General features: G+C 47.2%; 2 long non-coding RNA genes across 8 annotated transcripts in view; one reads left to right on the top strand and one right to left on the bottom strand.

The window, feature by feature from the left end:
* LOC310903429 overlaps positions 1-22,821 on the bottom strand; it is a 334,064-nt gene that overhangs the window by 200,477 nt on the left and 110,766 nt on the right. The window lies entirely within an intron of this gene.
* Positions 2,181-17,127, top strand: LOC310903431. 2 transcript variants are annotated; one of them, XR_014587525.1, is made up of 3 exons: positions 2,181-7,163; positions 8,598-8,817; positions 10,800-17,127. It is a non-coding gene; the product is annotated as an uncharacterized lncRNA (long non-coding RNA). The 2 variants fall into 2 exon arrangements; XR_014587526.1 differs by having other exon boundaries at positions 8,571-8,817.

Raw genomic sequence — 22,821 nt, 5'->3', positions numbered from 1 at the left:
CCACAGCCGATGCAGCTGGGTTAGCAGCACAGCTCCTCTTACCCTGCTGCTTCCCCACACCAGGTCCCCTGGGAGGCTATGCACAGGTTAAGGGAGACTCAAAGGATCCAGGCAGGGGGAAGACAGGTACAAGCAATGTCACAGGTCAGCTCAGCCCTTCGCTGCAGACCTTCTCCCTCAGTGCCGCTCTGCAAACCCACTGCCAGCCACCCGGGGAGGCAGGGGAGATGAAAGGCATGGCTGGCTCGCTTTGATCCACAGACCGAGCCCCAAAATGAGCTCTCACTTTCCTCCGCAGTAGTGCTGAGTGGGTAGCTCACAACAGGTGATTTATGGCCCCCTTTCACCTTTCCCCCTGCCTATGGTATGTTTGTGGAGATTGGCCTGAATGCAACACGTGAGGTTTGGACATTAGCATCAGAGATTTGCCACGTAGTTGTGACCCGTCACAGCATCCACGTTGTGTTTGGTTTTGTTCCTGTTCGGGGGAGCTGCCAAATTACTTGAAAATACATACTTGCCTCAACAGCTTTTAAATTTGGTTTCCAAATGTAGCTATGTGACCTTGAAATTAGCATTCAGAGGGCTTCCAGAGCAGTAAAAGTAGCACTGGGATATTAGCAGAAAGTTAACCCCAATTGGGCACAACTGAAGCAAAATTAAGTAAAAAATTGGGATACCATGACATCATTAAGAAATGCCAGCTTTTCTTTCATTTTAAGTATTTCTACAGCCATGACTATACTAAAATCATCACCCTTCCACCTATGTCAAAGCCATTTGTATATGAAAGCTTGAACTAGCTGCCCAGTTGGTGGTGCTGATGGTCACACACATGCCTTGAGAGCTAAGCGGGTCAAGGTGTTAGGCCCTTGAATCTGCCTCCCCTGGAATCAGGAGCAGGTTTGGAAAATCAGGCAGAGACACATCTTTGGTAGGCTATGAGAGCAGCCCGGCCCTTGGCTGGGGGGGAAAAGAGACAACCGCCCAGGTGCCCCGCTGTCCAGCACTCACACCACCAGCAGGACCAGTCACCCGCTTCTTTTCGCAGAAGCCTGTAGCAAAAATGAGTGAAGAAAGATCTCACGATGGACAAGAGAGAAAGCCACTTTACATTTAGCTCCTTTTTTTTAATCGAGAAAAATTCATCCTGTCAGCCTGAAATCTCCCGAGGTATTAAGAACTTCTTCCAGTATCTCTTCCCCCATCTGTGACACAGAAGTAAATCTTCCTCTTCCTTAAGTCTCCCCCTTCTCTTGACTCCTTTCATACATTCCTTCACTTGGAGATCCAGGCTCTCATCCATTCCAGGCCTCTTTTCATGCCAGACTGTTCAGGAAGACTTTTCTTCCCTTAGAAAAAAGCTGAATTTCCCTCTCTTCTCTTCTCTTCTCCTTGCTTACTTTTTCAGACCGAGCCCCCACCTTCCTGTTGGAGCTATTCATTTTCCCCATTGCCACACTCCACGTAGGTTCCCGTTTCCCTTCTGCTGCATTCAGGTTTCCACCTGCCAGATTCAATCTTCCCCTTTCTGACAAGTTTATTTAGACTCTTCTTACGCTTTACCCGTATTACCCCCCCTCCTCTTTTTGGCTGGTATTTTCCAGATTGGACAAACTACCCACTTCTTTCATTTCAAACACAGACAGGCATTTCACATGCTTTATATAAACCTGTGTGCACGTGCCTGAGTTTGTATTAATATAAATGCAGATACAAGCCAAAGCTTGTATTTCCAAGCAGGAGCAGAAGTACAACAATAAATTTCCCCTTTTCATATCCACTTAACTGTAACCCCATTTAAAGAACGGTAATTTATAGAGTGAACACACAAACCAACTCCATTTTTTCCTCACATGATGGGAAAGTGGGCAAAGGGAGAAATACAATTCCTACATTCCCAGGGAATTTTCAAGGACTTCCTGGGGACAAAGTGCCATGGAGAAACATGACCCACACACCACGCTTTGCCTGAGGACCTCTCAGGTGAATGGGAGCTTTTCTAACTCCTTCAGCGGCCCAGGACCCCACTCTGAACACCAGGTCTAGATCCAGCAACGTCCCCATGTTCCTGTAGCCCTGCTGGCTCTCCTCACTGTGGACAGGATCCAGTGAGGCAGACAAGCTGCTCTCCCACCAGTTTGCAAACCCTACGCAGGCTGCATCCTGCACACCAAGATTCACTTCTGACAGGCATTTTAAAGAGCTTGCTTTGAAACAGCAGGTAAAGCCTGTTGCCATTAGCCATTTTTAAGAGCACACAAGGCTTTAAAACAACAGTCAAAGGAAAGAATAATTAAAGACATAAGTATACATGAGAACTGGGATGGAGTACAACGTGAATTTGCCAAAGATAGATATCTAATTCATCTGGCTTCCTTGCTAGAGATTTCCTAGAGGACATGCAATGAATCCTATTGGTCTGGACTTCAGTAAAGTATGTCATATAGGGCCCCATGGAAAATGGCTCTTCACAGGAGAAAATGGGAATTCGTACAAGATACAAGATCTGAAAAGTATGTGAAGTAGTGATGTGTATGAAAGGCAACACATTATGTGAAAAGGAAATTCCTGGCTAAAAGGAGTGACTGCTGGAGCTCTTCACTGTTGGGTCTTAGAAATTTGTCTTGCAGGGTTCTCTCATTAATGACCATGGCATGTCATGTAAGAAATGTGCTAACGAAACTTGCTGATCAACCCAGTTTCAAAGATACTGTAAACAGGGAGGAGAGCAAGAAGGTTAACACAAACCAGATGATCTTGAGACCAGAAGTCACAGAAAACGCACACAGATTTGAGGTGCGAGGTGTGAGGCAATGTATCACCGTAATTTCACGTGAGTGGAAAGACCCGGACACACTGAACACCACATCCCGCAGACGGAGGGAAGCAGTAACACTATCGTATAAAGCGTTGTGGCCGACTGGATGCAAGCAAAGTAAATTCACGGTGCAATGTATGAAAGGAAGGGCTCTGGGAAGAGCAGGAGCGGGAAGCACTTTCTGCAGAAGAAACCAGAAGAAGATGGAGCTTGAATAACTAGTAAATGTTTATGGGATTTTATTCTCTAAGATAGTAGTGCCCTGGCTGGCTAACTACTTTGCAGCAGCTGAGTACTCAATCTGATTTAAATACAAAAACTTTCCCAAACTAAGTGTTCTGCCCTCGCTTTGTTAATCATCTCCTCCCCAAAGCAGACCTCCAAAAGAGAGGAAAGGCCTCCCTCCCAGGGTGAGACCAACGGGATTTTGTGCTTCTCGAGCCCACGCCCATCATTAGCAATACACTAAATGAGCAGGCGAGTTACTGAGGCAGAGGAAACAGTAGTAAGCCACAATCGCTCTTCCTGGGTAATGAAAGATGACTGATGAATTATTGCGTCCCAAATCAAATGTGGTTTAAAGGAAGCGATGGGGTTGAAGCACACAGGCCAGAAAACCTCCAGGAGTGTCTTGTTCTGCCTGGGAATAACAGAATAATTTTGACCAGACAAAAGCTCTAACAGGCTGCTAAACTGAAAGATGCTTGTTTGGGTCATCGGCCCACCAGTGAAGGACCAGACCCTCCTGCCACTGACAGCAGCCTTCACTGCTGGCCTTCGCAGCCAGCTGAACCCAGCCTCAGGCTGAGTGCTCCTCTCCTGTTAGAAATTGAAGCCCCTTGCTTCAAAGGTAAAGGAGCAGCTTTGGTGCTGTCACCCACAGGTTGAGCAGGCTGGGGATTCGGACCCTTTGCAGGCCTGGTTTTAAAAGGCCCTGCAAGCCACTGATGAGAGGGCCCAACAGCAGGGACCGAGCGGGGGCTCTGCCTGCAGGCTTGTGAAGCTGCCGAAACAGCCAGGTGAGGGTCATCCAGGGAGGGTGGCAGCAAATACAAGCCCCCCCGAAAGCCACAAAGTACATTAACACCAGCAAGCTGTTACAATCCAAAGAGAGCAGCGCTGTGAAGGGAAGTGGTAAGGAGCCAAAGCTGGGCGAGGTTTCTCAGAACAAGCCCCAGTCCCCACCTTTCCACGATTTGACTTCTTAGAGGGAAACAGCCTTTTTTTTTTCCGTTTTTAAAGAAAAACCATCCCCTGCAGTGAACGCAGCCCAAATATCCTAGCATCCTGTTATTGTATCCGATCCAGGAAGTGAAACCGAGGCCCTGGGCCTGTAATTGGGGCCACATGGACGTCCCGACACCTGTGCTCAACTGCTGGCTTCAGCAGCACCATGAGGGCCGAGCCGAGGTGCCCGGGCTGCTGCACGGCCCCTTGGCCATGACCGTGGGCAGGCAGGGCTACCTCCTTGCCTCAGCTCCCCAGCTGCAAACCAGAGGTGCTCTCATGCTCCTTTGTCCAGCTTTTGTCCGCTTAGAAGCTCTTCAGGGCAGGGAATGTGTTCCCTAGATGATGTGAAGGGGACCCCAATTTCGGCCAAGGCAACCGAGTGCTACAGTAATAGTACATATAATAAAGATTCACATATAAATTACTATAATCAAGAATCAGTGGCTATTCGGCCCCAGAGTCCCAACGCCTGGTGTTTTCATGTTTTTGCTTTTGGAACAGACTAATCACTTTCACATCATAAACAAATAATGGTTTTAATAGATTCCACATTTATGGAACTTTTACAGCTAGCATGCAGCAAAGCTCTTGTCCTCCACAGGCTTTCTTCTTTTTTTCCTTTTTTTTTTTTCTTTTGCTGAAATAGCAAAATATATTCTGCAGCAAATTAAGTGCGATTCACGTGGCATTTTGTATGAACACACTGTGGATGTGGCCCATGAAACAAGCTTTGTTTGGTTTCTGTAGCCCCTATGTTCCATTTTTTTGTACTTATAATTCTCAATACGTTTTCGCTGCAGTTTCACGTAGGGAACAACAGGGGAGCCTTTCTCTGTCTCACATAACACCTATGAATCCCCATCGATGCCAGAGCAGATGGGGAGGAGCCGGGCCATCCAGAGGGGCTTCCAGCCTGCCCGAGGGCAGAGTTACGAGAGCAGAGGCTGACTCTTGAAGTGACGGCATGAGTAATCTTCCACATACAAGTTCAACTCCCGATGAACCTTTAGGACCCATAAATTAATGTCTGCTTTCCCCAGGCTGCTGTGTCTTCTCCTTTCATGCTCTTGCCTGTGCCAGCCTCAGGCAGTGGCCGAGAGCAGCTGCTGAGAGCACGGTGCACAGCAAAAATCCCTTCTCCTCCCAGGGTGTGAAGCCTGGGGACTTCCCATGGCCAAGGTGGCATCGCTGTGTGCAAGCTCAGCACCACCGCTGAGCTCCCCCATTACTTCTTTTTCACTGCATTCAGCATCTCTGCATCCGTTTGAAAAACCCTGCTCTCTGCCGAAAGGCTCAGCTTATAGCAGCTCAGCCCAGAGAAAGCCTCTGCTGGATGATTTTGCTTATCAAGCCCAGAAATCCTGGCTATAGAACTGCTGCTGCTGTGAAAAAAAAAAAAATAATAATCATTTTGAGTCACGTGTGCCTAACATAAAACACACTGGGCTGAGAGGCCCAGAGAAAGGTGGTGGAGACAAGATTAATGGTTTTAACTGGGAGTGAAATCCAGTAATTAAGTAGTGACCCATGACACTTGAGAAGCAGTAACAGTTTGTTGACCACAAGAATGATTGCTCAGAGCGCCTTCTTAATGTTGTAAATGTGAAAATGATTTACAGCACAACCAACAGGGAAAAAAAAGCAAGCTAGCAAGCAGACACGATTGACATTAGTAATTGTTCCTGACTGCATACATATGTGGAGGTAAGAAAGTAGAAATACTTTCGGTGTGTAGCATGGTAGCAATATATCAAAATTACTAACAGCAAAGGACTCAAACTCCTTGAGCCGAGATGATTAAAAAGCATGCAAACACCATTCATAACGCTGAAACAAACAAGGAGCCTGAAAGGGATGAAGGCGCTGTTTTGGTTTTCAGCATGGCATGTTCGCCTTAAATCCAGAGCCGCGAGCCTATCGGATCCTTGTGGACAGAGTTAAAAACAAATGATTAATATCCAGTATAAGGCGCAGTGCACAAGCTGCTGTGCTTCTGAAGAAGTAGGAAGACTCTCGGGGGATTTCAGCAGCATCCAAAAACCTGACTCGGTTCAGATTCAGCAAGTAGGTCTGACTGGAAGTCAGGAGAGAAGTAGCAAAGTGCGAAGAACACAACTTGTGAGCTGTGCTCACCTGCATGCAAGGACGGTGAAGTCCAGCCTAGCAGTGGCACTTTTTGTCATCTCAAGAAAAGGCACGGTTACCAGGGTGCCCAGGCTTCCTTTTTGCGTGTGAGATAGGAAGACAAATGAGTCTTCTTCCCCTTGGCCTCAGTGTGCCCTGGTGATGGTCTTGTACAGCACAGACCGGGTCTGACAGTCTCAACGAGCAGGGTGAAGGCTTCTTTTTCACCCCATTGTTCTGTGCCAATACAAGGGAAAATAAAAAGAGTTTGGGTTGTCCAGGTGTAAAGAGCCAGAGATCCGCTCTGTGTTGGTTTAGAAATGTTCCCTTGTCAGAGAAATGTCTCTGTAGCTTACAGGAGAGTTTGGGAAAATAGTGACATTGTCTCTTGCATAAACACCTGGAGGCTTGGAGAAGAGCCTCCTTTCCAGCCACTTCTTTGCTACCTGAATCTCAGCTTTGCTTCCCTTTTGTGAACGATGACAGTGCTGCATTGCCACTCAGCAGCCACAGCCCAAAGCCGCTCTTCTGCCCTCCCCAAAATGAAAGGCAGTGGAGAAGATGCAGGGAGGACAGGAGCAGGGGTCAAAACGAGGCTGAGCAAAAGAAAGAGCAGGCCCTTGTTTCCAACGTAATTATTTTTGTGCTTGGACTTCTCGGCATCACTTAAGCCCTCTGTTCCACCATCTCCTGTTAAAAGCTGGTAGGTTTTGTTGTGTTTTTTAATATGGTCATAACCCCATTTTATATAGAAGGGAAAATGCTGGCTCCCCGTGGCTTGCATGTATTTTCATATTGGTGTAATTCAAACAATATGATGACTCAACTTGACGTCGTTTCCTGGCTGCAGCGGGGCTTGTGGTAATCGAGAGTTGAACCTTTATTGGGACGCCGATGGAGCAGCAGCACACACCGCAGAGAGCCCTAATGAAGACCAACAGCGGACGGGGCCGGCCGGCTCAGCCCAGCCAGGACACTCCTTACCCAGGTAGGTGCTGTCCAAAAAGCTGCCATCTCCGCCCGATGAGCTGCTGGCACGCAAAGAGCCCCAGGCACGTGCACGTAGACTGAAAAGAAGCAAATCCCACTCTCCCTGCGACGTTCAGGAGGAAAACGGAGGTATGAAGCATCTCTGCTGCTTTCCCAGCACCCTGGAAGTTGGCTGTGTGCCACCCCAAAGCCATTGTGAATTCTCCTTTTTAATATTAATTCTTAGAGCATGAGAAGAGTCAGTGTTTTGTTCCAGTGAGGACAAGAAGCATTTGCAGTCTGTTTTTAATTACAGTAGGAGGAGGAAGGACAACCGAAACTTGAAGAATTAAGGTTGAGAAGAGACAGGTGAATAAAAGCGGTGTCTTGGGAGTGCAGGACACCGGTGTGCCGCTGTGTGTGCCTGTTTGCAGCCAGAAGTAACCCAACACAAACGCATGCCTTCGTGCCAGGTGCATGCACGTCCCCGTACATGCACACATCTAAGAGGCAGGGCTGGTAGCACAACCTATTATTAAGCTTGCCAAACATTTCCAATTATAAGGCCCTGTTTTCAATTGCTAATAACTTTGTCAAACTTAAAACCACTTGGGCTGCAATTTTCCATGCCAAGTGTCTGCCTTGGGCTGAAGTTTTTGCTTCTCCTTTTTTTTTTAAACTATCAGCCAAAAAAGTGGTCAGCTGTTTCACAGAAGGTGGCTAGGTAAAATCTAGGGGCTTGCAATATTCAAAACCCTAGTAACATTGTCTTGGAAAGGTCCAGAATCCTCCTGCTTTAGAGAAAGGACTGGATAATGCATGTATTGGCAATTTTGTCAGATTTGACAAAGTCGAATTGCTCTGAAAGCCCTTTTTATACACAAGCAACGCCCCTTACGTCTCTGCAGCTCTTACTGTCTGCAATTTCCTGAGCACACTTTAACCTTTCACCCTCCTGGCCCTGGCAGGACTGTTTGGGACCATTCCACCAGACACCCGCTGCCCTCAGAGGGAGGGCAGAGAACCTGGTTCCCTTCCCACCCGTCTCTATCCTTCCCGTCCCAAAGGCAGCTGTCTCCGCTCCAACCCAGCGCCCCTCTCTCTGTATCCTGCATTTTTCAGTCCCAGCAAGGAATGCAAAGCAAGGCATGGTGTTAAAATATAGCCCTTCCTTATAAAACCCATGTGACAGCAAAGACGTGTCCTTGCCCCTTCTCCCCCCATGCAGCAGTACCTTCAGGATCCCTGGAGCTTGCCCACTTATTAATACCACTAACATCCACATCTGTTTCAGATTGGCTTATGTGGATGGGATTTAATAACAAATATGTTCCCCATTAATGCTAGCCCTTGCCGTGCCTACACTCACTAACAGGCTTATGTATTTTCTGATCAGATCAGATGTTCTCTGTGGTTTGTTTGTCAGATTTTCTGTTTGGCGACTTTCTTCTAGCAAATCGGGTCTGAAATTTAAAACACGCAGAGAGTAACATGGAGCCACCAGCACCAGCGGGGTCGGAGAAGACAGAGCCAGACGGGCATCCTGGAGCACCACTCCTGCTGGATTTACGGGCTCCTGGCCTGATACATGGATATGCTAAAATGCCCTTTGCTGCCCTGTGGGAGGTCTGAATTCTCCTTGCATCACACTCCTGCAAGACATTGGACACATGGTTAGTGACACTTCTGTGCCTCTGGGGCTCATAGAGGGCCTTTAACAGCATGGAAATACAGCTGAGAAATTCACTCATACAGGCAGGTGTGGGAGGATTTTGGCTTGATAGGACTACAAACAGAGGGTGCAGAGTCCTCAGCAGTCATGTTTCTTAAAAGGTGAAGGAATTACCAAAATAACCTAGGTCTAAATCATAAAAAATCTGGGAGAAACGCTACAGTTCAAAGAAGATCATAAAACAGGAGATGCCACAAAAGGCAGAGGGAGAGAGGAAAAGAAAGCAGTGAGTTTATTATGGCCTTTCACGTGTTGCTTCCCATGCACAGCCCTGGAAAGAGCTGGACTGAACTGAAACAATTTGGTGGTTGCTGATACCAGGTAGGGCTTTGGGATGTGAGGCTGGACCTCGAGTCGATAGCTCGGGAATGTTCAAGAGTTGGAAGAAGCCACAAATGGGAAAATCGGGAGCCGTGCAGTGGGGCTAGATGCTGGTAGGTAGCAAGTGGCAATGCAAACACCGTGGCTTGCAGCAAGGCAGATGTGCTCTTACCAATGAAGAATAACACATCAGCGGACCAAAGGCAGAGACAGAAATACAGGTGCTGCCACACGGCAGTAAGGATGAAATGCCATAGCTTATTCTGCTTTCAGGGGAAAATGCGTCACTTGACTGTATACTGAGAACAGAAGTGCTGCTCTTTGGTTCAGATATAGGCCCGACAGTCAACAACAGCAAATGCCCATGGCATGATCATGGTCCTGATGCCTCTCCCTCTGCCACCTTCCAGTAATCTGCCACCGAGAGCCCTCTGAGTGCTTGTTTCTAGTGCCCCTGTGTCCAGAATTTGTGCAGTCCCTCCAAACACATCTAAACTACTGGCCTCCACACCAAGTTCTGTGGCAGTGAGTTTCCCAACTCAGTTATCCACAGTGTTTAATTGCTATGTGGAATAATGTGTTGTTGTTCAACACGGTAAGAACATCTGACTGCTGCCCAGAAAGGGGAGGAAATTGTCACATGCACTTACACCAAGGATCAATCCTCAAGTTTTAAGCTGGAACAAATGCACTTGTATCGGAGTCTGAAAGATGAGTCTGATACCTTTGGGACACGTTGAGAGTTTAAGTATTGGGAAAATATTACTGTACAGGAAGGAGGATATCATCCTCAGCGTGAACACGCCTGCTAAAGGGCTATGGGAAATGGATAAAGCTCCCTAACATGGAGATGAAGATAACATGCATAAATGAAGCAGATCTTCCATCTGGTAAACATCTATGGTGATTTTGTAAATCCTAACGAATTGGACTGAGTAAAATTTGAGAGAGCAGCAGTAGAGACAGGCAGCAAAGAGTGAGGGCTCATCCAAGTGAGGGCTCAGGAGACACCAGGCACCTCTGGGCTCAGGAGAGAGGGAGACAGGGACAAGGCTGGCCCCATGAGCCCCTGTGTGCCCTGGCAGGAGGACTGTGGTCCTACCATATAATACACATGAACTTTCTCAATGGTATTCTTTTCTAAGATTTCATCAAAAACCAGTTCAATTCCATAAGTAATGAGAAAGTCGTGCTAATCCTTTTTGGTCCAGACAAAAGTATTTGTGTCAGGAAAGATTTCCAGAACCAAAGACAACCAAGTGGGGACATCTGTTATTCTGAGAGCTCCCCCTTCCAACAACCCTTTCCCCCAGACAATTTCATTTAATTGTTGAGAAGTTAAATTTTCTCCTAGGGAGAAAAAGCCCAGAAACATGTTTTCTGAAAAAAAACACCCCTATCTTTTAGAGCAAAAGCGTCAGCCCGAAGCCCATGAGCCCGGCAAGGGGGACACAGCCCCCAGCACAGTAGCAGCAGAATTCAGACCGAGGCAAAGCCGTCAGCTCCCACCTCATACATCCAAGAGGCCCAGAGGGAAGCCCGCGGCAGGTTAAGACACTGAAATATTGTCTGAGAAAGATGTTTTCTTTTTTTTTTCTTCAGGGTGAAAGCCATCCTGGCCCCAGACAAGGTGTGCTCAGACTCAGCCAGCAGGGATTCACAAAAGATAACAGCTCCAGTGATGCCTGTGAACACACATTTCTGCTTCGCTTTGCTTTTTTCTACTCTGCAGCACTGAGCAGGCTGAGAGGCTCAGAGGTTGGGGCTGCTCGGCTTGTGCGTAACCCCACAGAAGGAACTGGAGCTTCTGGGAGAAGTCCCTTGCTTTTTCTAAACTCATGTCTCCACAGGTAAGGGGAAACGGATCCGAATTTTCCCCTTCTCACCTTCTGAGTTGACCAAACACAAGCGAAGACTCCTTCAGAAGTCTTACAGTCCTGAGAGCTTGGACACTGTCCCAGCTGACCACCTCTGGCCAGACCTGGCTACGGACACACTGCCACTCACTCCCTTTTTGGCACGTCACACCCAACACGAGGTGCTTCGTGGTTGCAGAATGGAACCCAAACCCCATCTGGCTGCACCGAGCCGGCCTGCAGCACAGCAGGGCGAGCTCCAGGGTTGAGGTGAGCACTCCACTGCTGTCTTTTCACCAGCTTGGTCCTAGGGGAAGCCCGGCCACCAAGCCAGCCATGAGTGGCCCATCAGGGCTGCTGCAGACAGGAGAAGGCACATCGCCACACGGGAGAGTTTAATCCAGCTCCCTCATCCTTTTTCTCCCCTTCAGATGCCAGGTGGGAGGTTTGACCTTGGGCAGCAGATCCAGGGCCCGTCCCACAGTGCAGACACACATGTGCACATGCAGAGGAAGATGAAGTGCTTTTGCCTGTGACCCCAAGCGTAATGGCAAGCCCCAGCCAGCCAGGGTATTCCAATACCCACTTAGCATCTGTAAGCTGTCCTCTGGGTAGGATTTCGAGGCACATAGCATCATATCTTTCACACTTTTCGAGCAGGGCTATAAATTATGGTGACAGTCCCTGTAACTTCAGCCCCATCACTCCGTACTCCTGGCGCCTGCTGGGTTGTTGCTGTTGTTGTTACAGCTACAGCTCCAAACGGGGAACGCGTGATGTACGGCTGGGAAGGGACTTTTCCAACTGCTCAGTGGAGCGGTCACAAATAGGAAGAAACTGCAGTTTCCTACAATATTTAGCATTATATAGGCCCTCAGCAGTGCCACACTTTACTTCTTCATTTCTAGCATCCCCCTTTGAGAGCTCTACCCCACTTCATCATCATAAACATGTCAACAATCTGTCCCCGTGGAGGGCTCTGCTGTTTGTTCTTTGGCTCACATGGAGAAAGCATGTCCCTGCTCCAGCCCCCAGCACACATTTCTCTATGCTCAAAGGGGCCGGAGTTGGAACTTGGCCATCTCGTGGCTCCCGGACCTTGGTATTTAAGGGGGGAGAAAAAAAAAAAAAGAAAAAAAAAAAAAAAAGAACAACATGAACTTGATAAATATGATCAGCTGCCGGGAACGTGCCTGAAGCCTCCTGCTGCTGTTGTTGACATCAGAAAGCTGCGGAGCCTTGGAGACGCGAGGAAGTTTTATTGTCTTGCTCCTACCAGGAATGCACGACTGCCGTTCCAGCTGCCTGGTGCTACCCAGCATTTCTCTCCAGTGGGCCGCCTGTCACCGGGAAAACAGGACATCGGTTCTCACCTCCCGGACTGGAGCCTCAGAAGAACGTTTTTACGGAAAACGGCTCTGGTGTGATGTTTTCCCAGGCTACTTCTTTGTTACACCCAAAGCTGTCCCGCCAGCCACCTGACAGCTCTCTGCTCAGCAAGGGCAAGCAGAAGGGAAAGGTGCACCCCAGGGTGCAGCTGCGTGCTCGTGGTTTTTCTGGGGCATCCCCAGCTGAAAGCTGCTTCCCGTTTTAGGAAGGAAGAGTATCCAAAATGCCACCACCTGCCTCCTTTGAGCTTGTGTTCCCCTCCCTGAGCTTAACAAGGAAGGTCAGGCTTCCTTAAACTTCACTACCGCAGCAGCTTGGTGTATCAGAAGACCAAGAGTGAACTTCCTTAAAAATGATGGAGAAGTTAACAGATTCCGCATTAACAGATATAACCAAGAATATCTGAATATTAATTCAAGCTACTGAGCTGAACAGAGATGAAGAGTCCTTTGGGGAAAAGGGAATGTGAAATGGATCAAGATTTTAGCAGGGCCATGGTGAATAATTTTGCACTGACGAGTCACGAATGTACATGATGGAGACAGAAATATCAGAGAAGATCCTACACAAACACCTTTTCAGTGCTTTTTAATCTTTTCATTTGCTTCCAGGGTGCAATGCTCCCTCCATCTTTCAGGTCCGTGGCATGAGGTATAGTACAGGAGGGAATTATCTTCTTGCATATGGAGATTTAGGCCCCCTTAAAGGGGTTTGCTGGATAGTTGTGAAGATGTAAGCACTCTGCAGATACCCAGAACAAACTTCCACAGTGCTTTGCTAAAAAATATGGTGCAATGCTTGGCTGGATGAAGCATGGTGAAAGAGCTCTGTTTTCACGGCTCATTTAGTCCAGGACTTTTCTTTAGGGACAGCCAGCAAGAGCACCGATTTTAATCACTTTCTACTGATGTGGACAAAGTTATTCTGGGATTTGGGCTGAGACTGACTCATTTTACAGGACTTTTAAGAGGTTTTAATTTCTACCATCATGGGGTAAATTCAAAGTGGTCACCTGGAGAAGACAGTTCCCAGATCTGCCCCACTCCAAGCCAGCCAGCTCCTTTCTCACATGAACTTACAGCAGAGATGCATTTGGAAGAGAAAGACATCTTTTCAGAAGTGTTTAACAGAATTGTTTGTCGTTCAGCTGCAGCTGAAAGGGAACGTCTCCTTACCTCAAGTTTCTGACCCTTTTGTAAAAAAATGTTCAGATCTCTCTTTAAAGCAAAATATTTTTTAAAAAATCATTTGTTCTAAAAGAAGTCCTTACATTTGGCAGAAACAGACACTGTTTGCTCTTTTTTTAATGACCTGCACGTGCCACACTGCCCTCTTGTGCAATGTTTCCTTGCCCAAGCAGCCCTGGTGCAGCAATGTCAGGGGCACTCAGGTGTGAAGGTGCTGAGAGGCCTTTAAGTACCTTGATCAAGAGACTAAAAGAAAATGCAAAATGGAACTTTCCTCAGCAACTCAGGGATTCCTCCCCCCAAATCACTAGAAAACCTTTAGTAAGAACTCCTCCTCCCCCTCCATTGTTACACTGCAGACAGATTTAAATAGCACCCTGCTCTGCAAGGGGGCTGTAAGGGGCCCTAGAGCCATCCAGCTGAGATAAAAGGCCACAGCCGAGTGTTTCTGTAAAGACAACAGTTGCACCATGAGTGACAGATCCTTCGTTATGTCAGTACACCCCACCGCAAAGGGAAGAAAAGATGTCTTTGGGCACCCTTTGCAGAGCGTTACCCGCTCTGTGCATGCTCTAATCCCTGTCTCTCAGCTCCATGGCTGCCTGGCTCCCTGCGAGCGATGCCCAGCAGCACGAACACCGGTGCCTGGTGCCCTGCGGGCAGGAGGCTGCTGGCAGGCACCTGCCATTTCATGTATTCCACGTGCAGAAACCTGCACGGACGGTTTTGCTACCTCACCTCTACGTAGTCCCCCAGATTTTCCCCCATGGTTCCTGGAATGGCCTTTCATATCACTGTGAGGATGAAGGACGATAAACTTTCATAACCGTTTTTATTTTTCTGTATAAAAATCGATTGCCACCTGCTTCATTTCCGGGATAAAACAAGACTAATTTGGTCCCAGGCAGTTCCTTTCTGACCCCTCCTTTAGCATCAGCTCATTACACTTAGATCAACCAAGACAGAGACATTATTTTTTCCTTAAGTAAATCTAATTTCTTCCCCATGCTAGCCATGATTCTTGGCAAATGTGCTTAAGAGAGAAGCTTGGAGGAAATGAGTGATATTTTTGATTCTGAAGAAACAAATGCCAAAAGTCAATTTTGAAAGGATAATACAACTTCAAATGACTCATATGTTTGTTGAGATGCTGGGACAGTAGAGCCCTGGTGAAAGGAAGAAGCTGGGTTTTTAAACTGCTTAAACTGTTGATCTTCTGCATTGTTTGGGCTTTTGCAATCAGATCTCTATTTCAGTTAATAAAAAATAAGGCAGTTACTCAATTTTTTTATATTCAGGGCAGCTAGCAGACCAGCTCTCAGACACCAGCCAACTGCCTCTAGTAAAGCCCAGTTAAACGCAATCACATGCAGACCCTCTCCTCCGTCTGACAAGGCAGCATTCCTGCAAAATTGGTCCTCGCTCACTAATCCCATCATTAAACCTGAAAACCAGATCCTATTATTTTAATTCATCTGGCAGTAGCTCGCCCCAGTTTAATTGCACACCGATACAAATTGATAGGCAGCTTCGGCCCAGACCCAGGGAACCCAAAGTCCACCCCGAAGCTGTGAGCAGAAAGGCACGGAGCGAGTGGTGAACGGCCCACTGGACACCTAAGTGTTATACCTATGGGTTTCCAGGCCTTAGCTGAGCACTCTTGCATGATATGATAAGGGTTTAAGGTCTCCCTGGTAAAAGCTCTCTTTATTTACTCCCTGGGAAGTCACACACGGGGTATTATTTTAGTGGTCTGTCAGCACAAAGCTTCAGTCTGACTGGGGTTGTGCCATCCCAGGCATATATTAATGAATCACTCAAACAGAAGCCATAGCATCTTAATGCAACAATCCTTTTAAAAAATCAATCAGAATTAAATGTGAACCGCAAACCATTAACTGAGTGCATTGTTAAGAGGTTTTGATTAAAGCTTTTGAAATTAAAAGGATCAGACTGAGGATCAGAGAAACACACCGCAAAATCATCAAAAGAAGATGAGGAGCAGATTTTGTAGCCCTTGCTCTTGAGGGAGATAAATCAGTTCTTTATATTTTATGCAGGGAAAGAGTTGCAAAACTTGGCCTTCAATACACTGAAAACGTTCTTAACTGATCTTGTGTCCTTGAAGCCAACGACTCCTTCGGTGTTTCCCCTGTGAGGAGCTGCTGTTTGCAACCAGGAGTTTTTTCTCCTGGCACTTGGCTGGCTGTGCCAGGGCAGCTTTCGGCACACCACGGGGATAAGTAGCTGGGTGCTGTAGCTCATCTACCCCTAATCGCTGGAAGTGGAGACAGCTTTCTATAAAGCAATGCCACCACCAAGTGAGAGGATCGCTTATGTTGCCTGACAGATGAAGTGTAATGCTTTTATGTCATAAAACTCCTTGCATTCAAATTTCTTGTTATTTTACAGAAAACCTTAAACACCGATCTGAATTTATGTTTCCAATCACACTAGAAATTAGTAAGATTTTTAGCCCTATAGGTATGTGGACATGGTCAAATGCTCATCTACCCAAAATCCCCACTGAAAATCTATTCTTCTATTTATCTACCAAGCCTTCTGTTTGTATGCTGTTTGTATTTCATTTAAAATTTACTCCTTCTTTGGATGTGCAGGGGTAAAAACTGAGCACTGGATATAGTCCTTGGAGCTGAGCGTCTGTATGTGCAGTATCAGGGCTGAATGTAGAGCAAAGTAACTGCCCTCCAGGAGTTATAGAGTCAGCGATTTCAGCACGGTTTGTGTGGTAAATAGAGCTCTAAATCCAGATGCTAGTTTACAGATAGTCTTTCAGTTCAATTATAGTAAACTTCTCATTTCTTTGGCTACCCAAAAGCCACAGAAATTAATCCCCTTAGCACTATGCTTCTGCTAAACTGAAACCTGGTTAAACACACGCTTGAAGAAGCCACCTGATTTTTTCTATATTTATGGGACATTTAAAAGTCATATTTATAAGTGACAGAGCAAAACAAAAACAAAACCAAAACAAAAATAGGCTCTCTGCTGAGAATTTATGTGGCAAGCTTTGCCCCAGAGTGTGTTTTTATAGCCTGGTTATAAACCACTGCAAACAGAAGGGTATATAATGGAAACACTGACAGATCTTTACCTAGAATATTGCAAATGAGCACGCCATAAAAATGACTAATTACAGATATTGTAAAACTCAGCTTAGCTCTCGGGCTCAGCCGTTGGGCTGGAAAGGGGGAGATGCAGACAGTGATAACAGAGGGCTCGGCCTCTGCTCCTGTTGGCTTTCCCTGTGTAAAAATTGGGAGCTTTTAGTTCTGACCCGCTGTTAACAGCCATGACCACAACAGGAAACACTTTATAATGCTGTGAGCTTGAGGGCAAGAAGAGTGCTTGCGTGTTACCTGGCCTGCAAATAAATCTGCCCTTGTTCAGTGCTAGCAACACATCTCTGGCATGTATCCATCCATGAAGTCCCAAGCAAGTCCCAGCTCAGCTGGTGCCAAGGACCTCAGGGTAGACCTCACCCTCTCTTCTTCAGATGGGGCACGAGGATGTGTCAGACCCTACACCAAAATCCCAGGCTCCTTTAAGTGGCTTTGTCTGGTTTGTGAAGGAGGCAGGGAGTCCCTGAGAGGCTCTGAAGGGCAGCACAGGACAAGGTGAGGAGCTGGGACCCACCTGGATGGAGCCTGTCCGCATCAGCACCACGCACAGGAATTAGGTGGTTACTGCGCTGTGGCTGGCCCCTCTGAAAAAAGACCAAAAATAAATGGAGACTTGATGGCACTGAGCACCCATCCATTATCAGGGGAAAATTGTTTTGGGCCTACACATCTAGAAAAGTTTAGTTACTGTAAGCAATGGTTTCTTCATTCTCATCCATTCCTGCATGGTCCTCAGAGCCAAAGTCCCCTGGGAACTGCACCCCAGCAGGTGCTGAGGAAAGGCCTTCCATCCTTCCCACCCATGTTGGAGAACCTAATGTTGGATGGCAAAGTAGCAGGCAGCACAATCGGCCTGGGGGAGGCTCTCAGAGAAAGACATCCTCTATCTCTTTCCTTTCTCCCTGTCCTCCTTCCCTCTGGTGGAGAAAAACCCCACTGGAAGTGACGGTACCGCCATCGGCCTCCGAACCCAGAGCCAATGCCTGTAGGAACCCCATCCCCCCGGCCACAGGGAGCTGATCCATCTTCAGAGACCGTCAGCTGTACCCATTAGGAAACCTAAGTGGAGCAGGCCAACTTTACAAGCAATGGTTGAGTTGTTCTTAGGACAGAGGGGCCTGCGATTACAATAAAGGCCTAGCAACAACAAGGGGACAGACCCTGGCCGTGGACACCCCGAAGGCCTAAAGATAAAGGGTTGGATTACACAAAGCAGCCTCTCATTATCCACTCCTTGATACTGGTTGGTAACTTTGTTTTTTAAGGAATCCCTTAATTAGGTTTTACAGTGCATAGGTTAGGCATTTTCCAGCAAGAGCTTTATTGTAATGGGTTGCACATGTTCTCATACTGTACACCAAAATGAAATTTAGCTACAGGGCATTTCCTTCCGTTGCTCTTGCTGGGGAGCAGCTTTAACCTTTTTGCAGACACAAAGCTATATTTCACTCCTGAGAGGCCACAGCAGTTCCCCGCTCCCAATCACTCGGGTCATTTCAGCCCTTAACTGTGAAGCAATCTCACAAATGTGCTGTAGGGAGCAATCCTGAGGGGGCAGGGGGGTGAGACGGAGATGGAAAAGGCCCAGGAGGTTAAGACCCAGGAGGGCCTCACTCCAACAGAGCCCAGCAGTCTCCCAAGAAGAAGCCTGTGGTACGTAACTGGGCAGGGCATAGCTGGTGGCTGCATCTGACCTTGGCTAAACCACTGGGGGAATCTTCTCCTGAGGAACCTCCTCAGGAGTTCATAACTGGCCCCTCTGTTCAGCCCCCCAAGCTGATCGCGCAGCACGACTATCAGAAAGAATCTCCAGCTATGACTTCAGTCTGCAGAATTTACCCCAGATTTTGTGATCTAGCCTAGAACTTGGAAACTTATATCATCTTCCTGAACAAGAACAGAAGGTTATCAGAAGAGATTTGCATGTGGCGGGTTCAGATCCAATGACAGGAGACAGCTTAGCACACAACACACAGGGACTCCTTGCCACAAGATGTAATAGCAAAAATAAAAGTTTACATGGGATCAAAGGGCAAGTGGACAAATTCTTAGAAAAAGAAATCTTTTAAGGAGTCTTAAGTATTGCCTATCAAGCTTGGTCTTCCTACAGACCTGTTCAATCATTCTGGATACTAGAAATTCTCTAGCGGAACCTCTAAGAAGCTCAGTGCATCTCTGCCCTGCCTGACAAGCGTGGGCAGCAAAGCCTAATGAGGCAGGACTCAGAAACTTTGGCCCGTAGCAGAGGACTCCACTCATCTGCCCAACTGCTTGAGGAGCTGAACACAACCAGTACATGCGTTGCCCTTAAAGCTGCTGCTGAGGGACTAAACCTCAGTCCCACAAAGTCAGGGATGTGACAGCTCTGCACACACGAGCAGGCTGGCTGAAACAACATTTGCCTAAGTGTTTCTAGGAGTAGGAATTTGCAGCTGGGTTTTCCATGGTACTGTGTGCACTTGGACCTTTGAAAATCAGGCTATTAGAGTGCTCACATAGAAGAAGGGAATTTATGTTGTCTTCATGCTTTGAGCCTGAATTTGTCCTGAGGGAACAGTAGCAGAAAAAACAGCCATTTATTTTTAATAGACACCAGTGTCGTTACTTAGGTCTGGTGAGCTTAAAGGATTGAGAGGGGAATGATATCATCAAGGAAGTAATTTCTTTACTTTTTTTTCATTCGTCTAAGAAAAAAAAAAACTCACGCAGAAATACAGTACAAGAACCTTGCTAAGATTCCGAAATGCTTGCTATCAAGATTACAAACATCATTTATCTGGTCTCCTGTCCCTTCCTTAAGGCACAAACTTCCCTTCAACTGTTGTCCCGAGGCCTGGCACCTTATGTCCACCCTCTGCCTTCGACACACTCATCAGGAAGCGAACCAGGTGTTGGCAGAGGCGTCTGCACACCCCCACATTCCTCACTCTCACAGAAAGATGGAGAAGCTCCTTGCAGCAGCAGAAGTCAGGATTTATCTGCAACGACAGCCCCCCGGCCCAGGCCAGCAGCAGGGAGCGGGGCCCCCCACCCTAGGACACCTTGGGGTCACTGCAGGCCAGCCAGAGCACCTCGACTTGGCTGTGACCTTTCAGGAGCCCTTGCAAATCACATCTGGAATGTGTTTCAGCTTCAAGAGCAATAAATGAAAACACTGAACACAACAGGGTCGAGGCAATGTTGTTTGAAAGAAAAGGTAATGCTTTGACCCTTATTTGGCCCATGACATGTCTGGTTATTCCGCCAAGAACTGGGGAAGTGTGGCTTGGGTTGGGTAAAGGATAATAAGCTATTTAGTCATAAAAAAATACAATTCATTTCAAGCCTTGGTGGCACCCAAAAATGGGAAATGTGATTTCCCCACACTCCAAGGCACTCCTTTTCTTTTGCCTCCGGACATCCAGCAAGCAAACAGAGCTCCAATGGTTTTGTAGGGAAACAATCAAGATCAGACATGTTCTTGCCATTTTTCAAACAGTTTGGCAAATCCTGGTTTGAGAAAAAATAGAAAAATACTGCTTTCATTTCTACAGTATCAGCAAACAGAGATCCAACTTACAATGGCAGTGTCAACATAAAAATGACACACGACCTCTCTGTCACTTTTCCTTTACGTTTCACCACTGAAGCCATGGGTGTAATTTCAGCACCCTGCTCCCTAAAACGAGAAGGGTCCCTTTAGCAGGATGCTGGAGGGGTTGCTGCAGGTACCCCACATATCTCCCTCTTCTTCACTGCATGCTACAGCAAACGTCTGTTTTATTTTTCATATACAACTGGAGTAAAGCCTCTTTTTTAAATGTGAAAAGTTCTGATACCGCAGGCCTGGATTTGCAGGTCTGCCTTTGCCCAGCTGATGCCACCTATATTTCCGCTTATGTTTCTTTCCCAGCACTGACAACCTCTTCTATGAGGCCCACTAATTAATTGCACGAATGAATGGTTTTCCACTTAGACAGGCAATGACTCCAGACGGTGAGTTCTCTGGCAGCAGGGCCCGTTTCAGAGCTGACTGACTTCTTGTGCCCTTGTTGGCCCCACTCTGTGAGGTTCTGCTGCGCCTCTTCCGACTCTTGGAGGCCTCACCCCACATCCCAATGGGGCAAACAGGGGGGATTCACACCCCGGGAAAGGATTTTAGCTCAGAGGGGAGCAGCAGGCAGTGATGGGCATAACGGGCTGGACCGTGGTGCTGCAGCCATCGCAGCACAGCACCATCCTGCTGCAGGGGAGAACCTCTATCACCCCTGGTCACGGGCTGCACTGCAGGAGGCTGCCAGAAAGTGGTGCCCCAGTTTTCAGATCTCAGGGCTGTGGTCCTGAGGCAATCCTGGACTTCTACTGTGCTATTCCCACCATTTGGCTGGGTGCGTTCACAGCCACATAGCCCTCCTCGCTCTGTCTGCTGGAATTAAACTATATCCATGTCACAGTGCTGTGTCCATTTAATTACTTTATAACTGGATTTTCCAGACATCTGAGGAACTGAGCCTCATGTCTTCCCCTTCAAGCCTCGTTTGCTCCAACTTTTAGGGATGGGAGTGAGAAGACAAATGACTTGGCAGAGGCTGCATGGTGAACACAGCATGCAACAAGCAGCCAGCTCCCCATTTTTACTGCAGCAGTTTCAGGTAAGTATCTTATTGGCTTCTTCTGCCTGATTTTTAAATTAAAAAATAAAAAATAAAACAACAAACAAACAGAAAAGCCTGACCACCCTCTTTCTGAATAACTGGCTTGCAGAAAGCTGTTGCTTTTTCTCCAAAAGGATTGAGAAACAGCTTCAATAGCTTCTTTGTGCAGTTTTATTTTGCAGCTTCCAGCTCAAGACAGCATTTCCTGACCCGTGAGGATATGCTGCCCTCTTCCAGTCTGGGACACTACAGCTCAGCAGTGCCATGGAGACACATTTCCATGGATCTGCAGGATTAATCCTAAGAATCAGTAATTCTCCACTTCCACAGACCTAGTTTTTCTTAGCAGTCAGCTAGTGGGTTAGGGAGGACTCAGTAAATTGTAAGGGACGAGGACTGCACTGAAGCAGGCTCTTCCTGACCTCACTTCCCAGTCTGTCCTGCCTCCTGTCCAGCTTGCGATGCTGTGCCCCTTCACCACCTCCCGCTATTCCCAACACCTTTCGTTACCTTCCCCATCCTTCAGCCAAGTACCTGGGGGGTCTCCTTCCACACACAGAGAATCCTATAAAGAACAAGAAAACCCTCAAATTTCTTTTACTAAAATGGCCCGATCTGGGAGCCTTTGTCAGAAACTTGAATGATTTCAGGGGGACAACAGAGAGGAGCAAGCAGGATAGACAGCACCAGGAACCTGCATTATCCTGTTAAGGGCTGCAAGCATTTCTCTCCCCTTTGTGCAAGGGGGACAGAGGAGGACTTTCCAACCCTGAGTGGGACTGCAGGAGGTCACACCTGCTGCTCTCACAGGTGCCTCTGTGCCGGGAGATCCCCTCCAGCAATTCCCCTGTGACTGCTCTTATCAGCTGCTGAAGATTAGAGGTACTTTGGAATAGAAACTTCAAGGAAAAAGGGAAGGGGAGAATTGCATTTCAAAGAAAGTGTTTGAAAGAAACCTTTGAAGGACCGTATTCAAAGGTTCATGACTTGATATAACCATTTTAAATAGACATAAATTTCTGTTTGGATTGAGATTGGCTCTCACCCCAGCAGGACAAAATAGCTGCCTTCTTTGACCGAACACAGTCCCAGCACAACACAGGAGATGACATCCATCTGATAACAACTTACACTGCTTTCAACCTAAAAAATCCAAAGGTGCTACATCAAGGTAAGGCCTACTCTCACATATGCCTGAATAATTTCCATAAAAAAGACGAGCTTGTGCCCATAAGCTTTTAGGTAGGATCAAGTGAGCTAAATGTTTTTGGGGCTGACTGTGCATCAGATATCCTGATGAAAATCCACAGTAAACATCCAGATCGATTTCTGCTGAAATGTCTCCATCCCGGAATTAAAACATGGTAGTCACGTCCCAGAAAGCAGCACAGCAGCTAAGTGAGGTGGCCACACTG

Source organism: Anser anser (assembly GCF_964211835.1).
Source record: "Anser anser genome assembly, chromosome: 8".
Classification (NCBI taxonomy): domain Eukaryota; kingdom Metazoa; phylum Chordata; class Aves; order Anseriformes; family Anatidae; genus Anser; species Anser anser.
The sequence above is the reverse complement of the archived record's forward strand: the minus strand, read 5'-3'. Positions and strand labels throughout refer to the sequence as shown.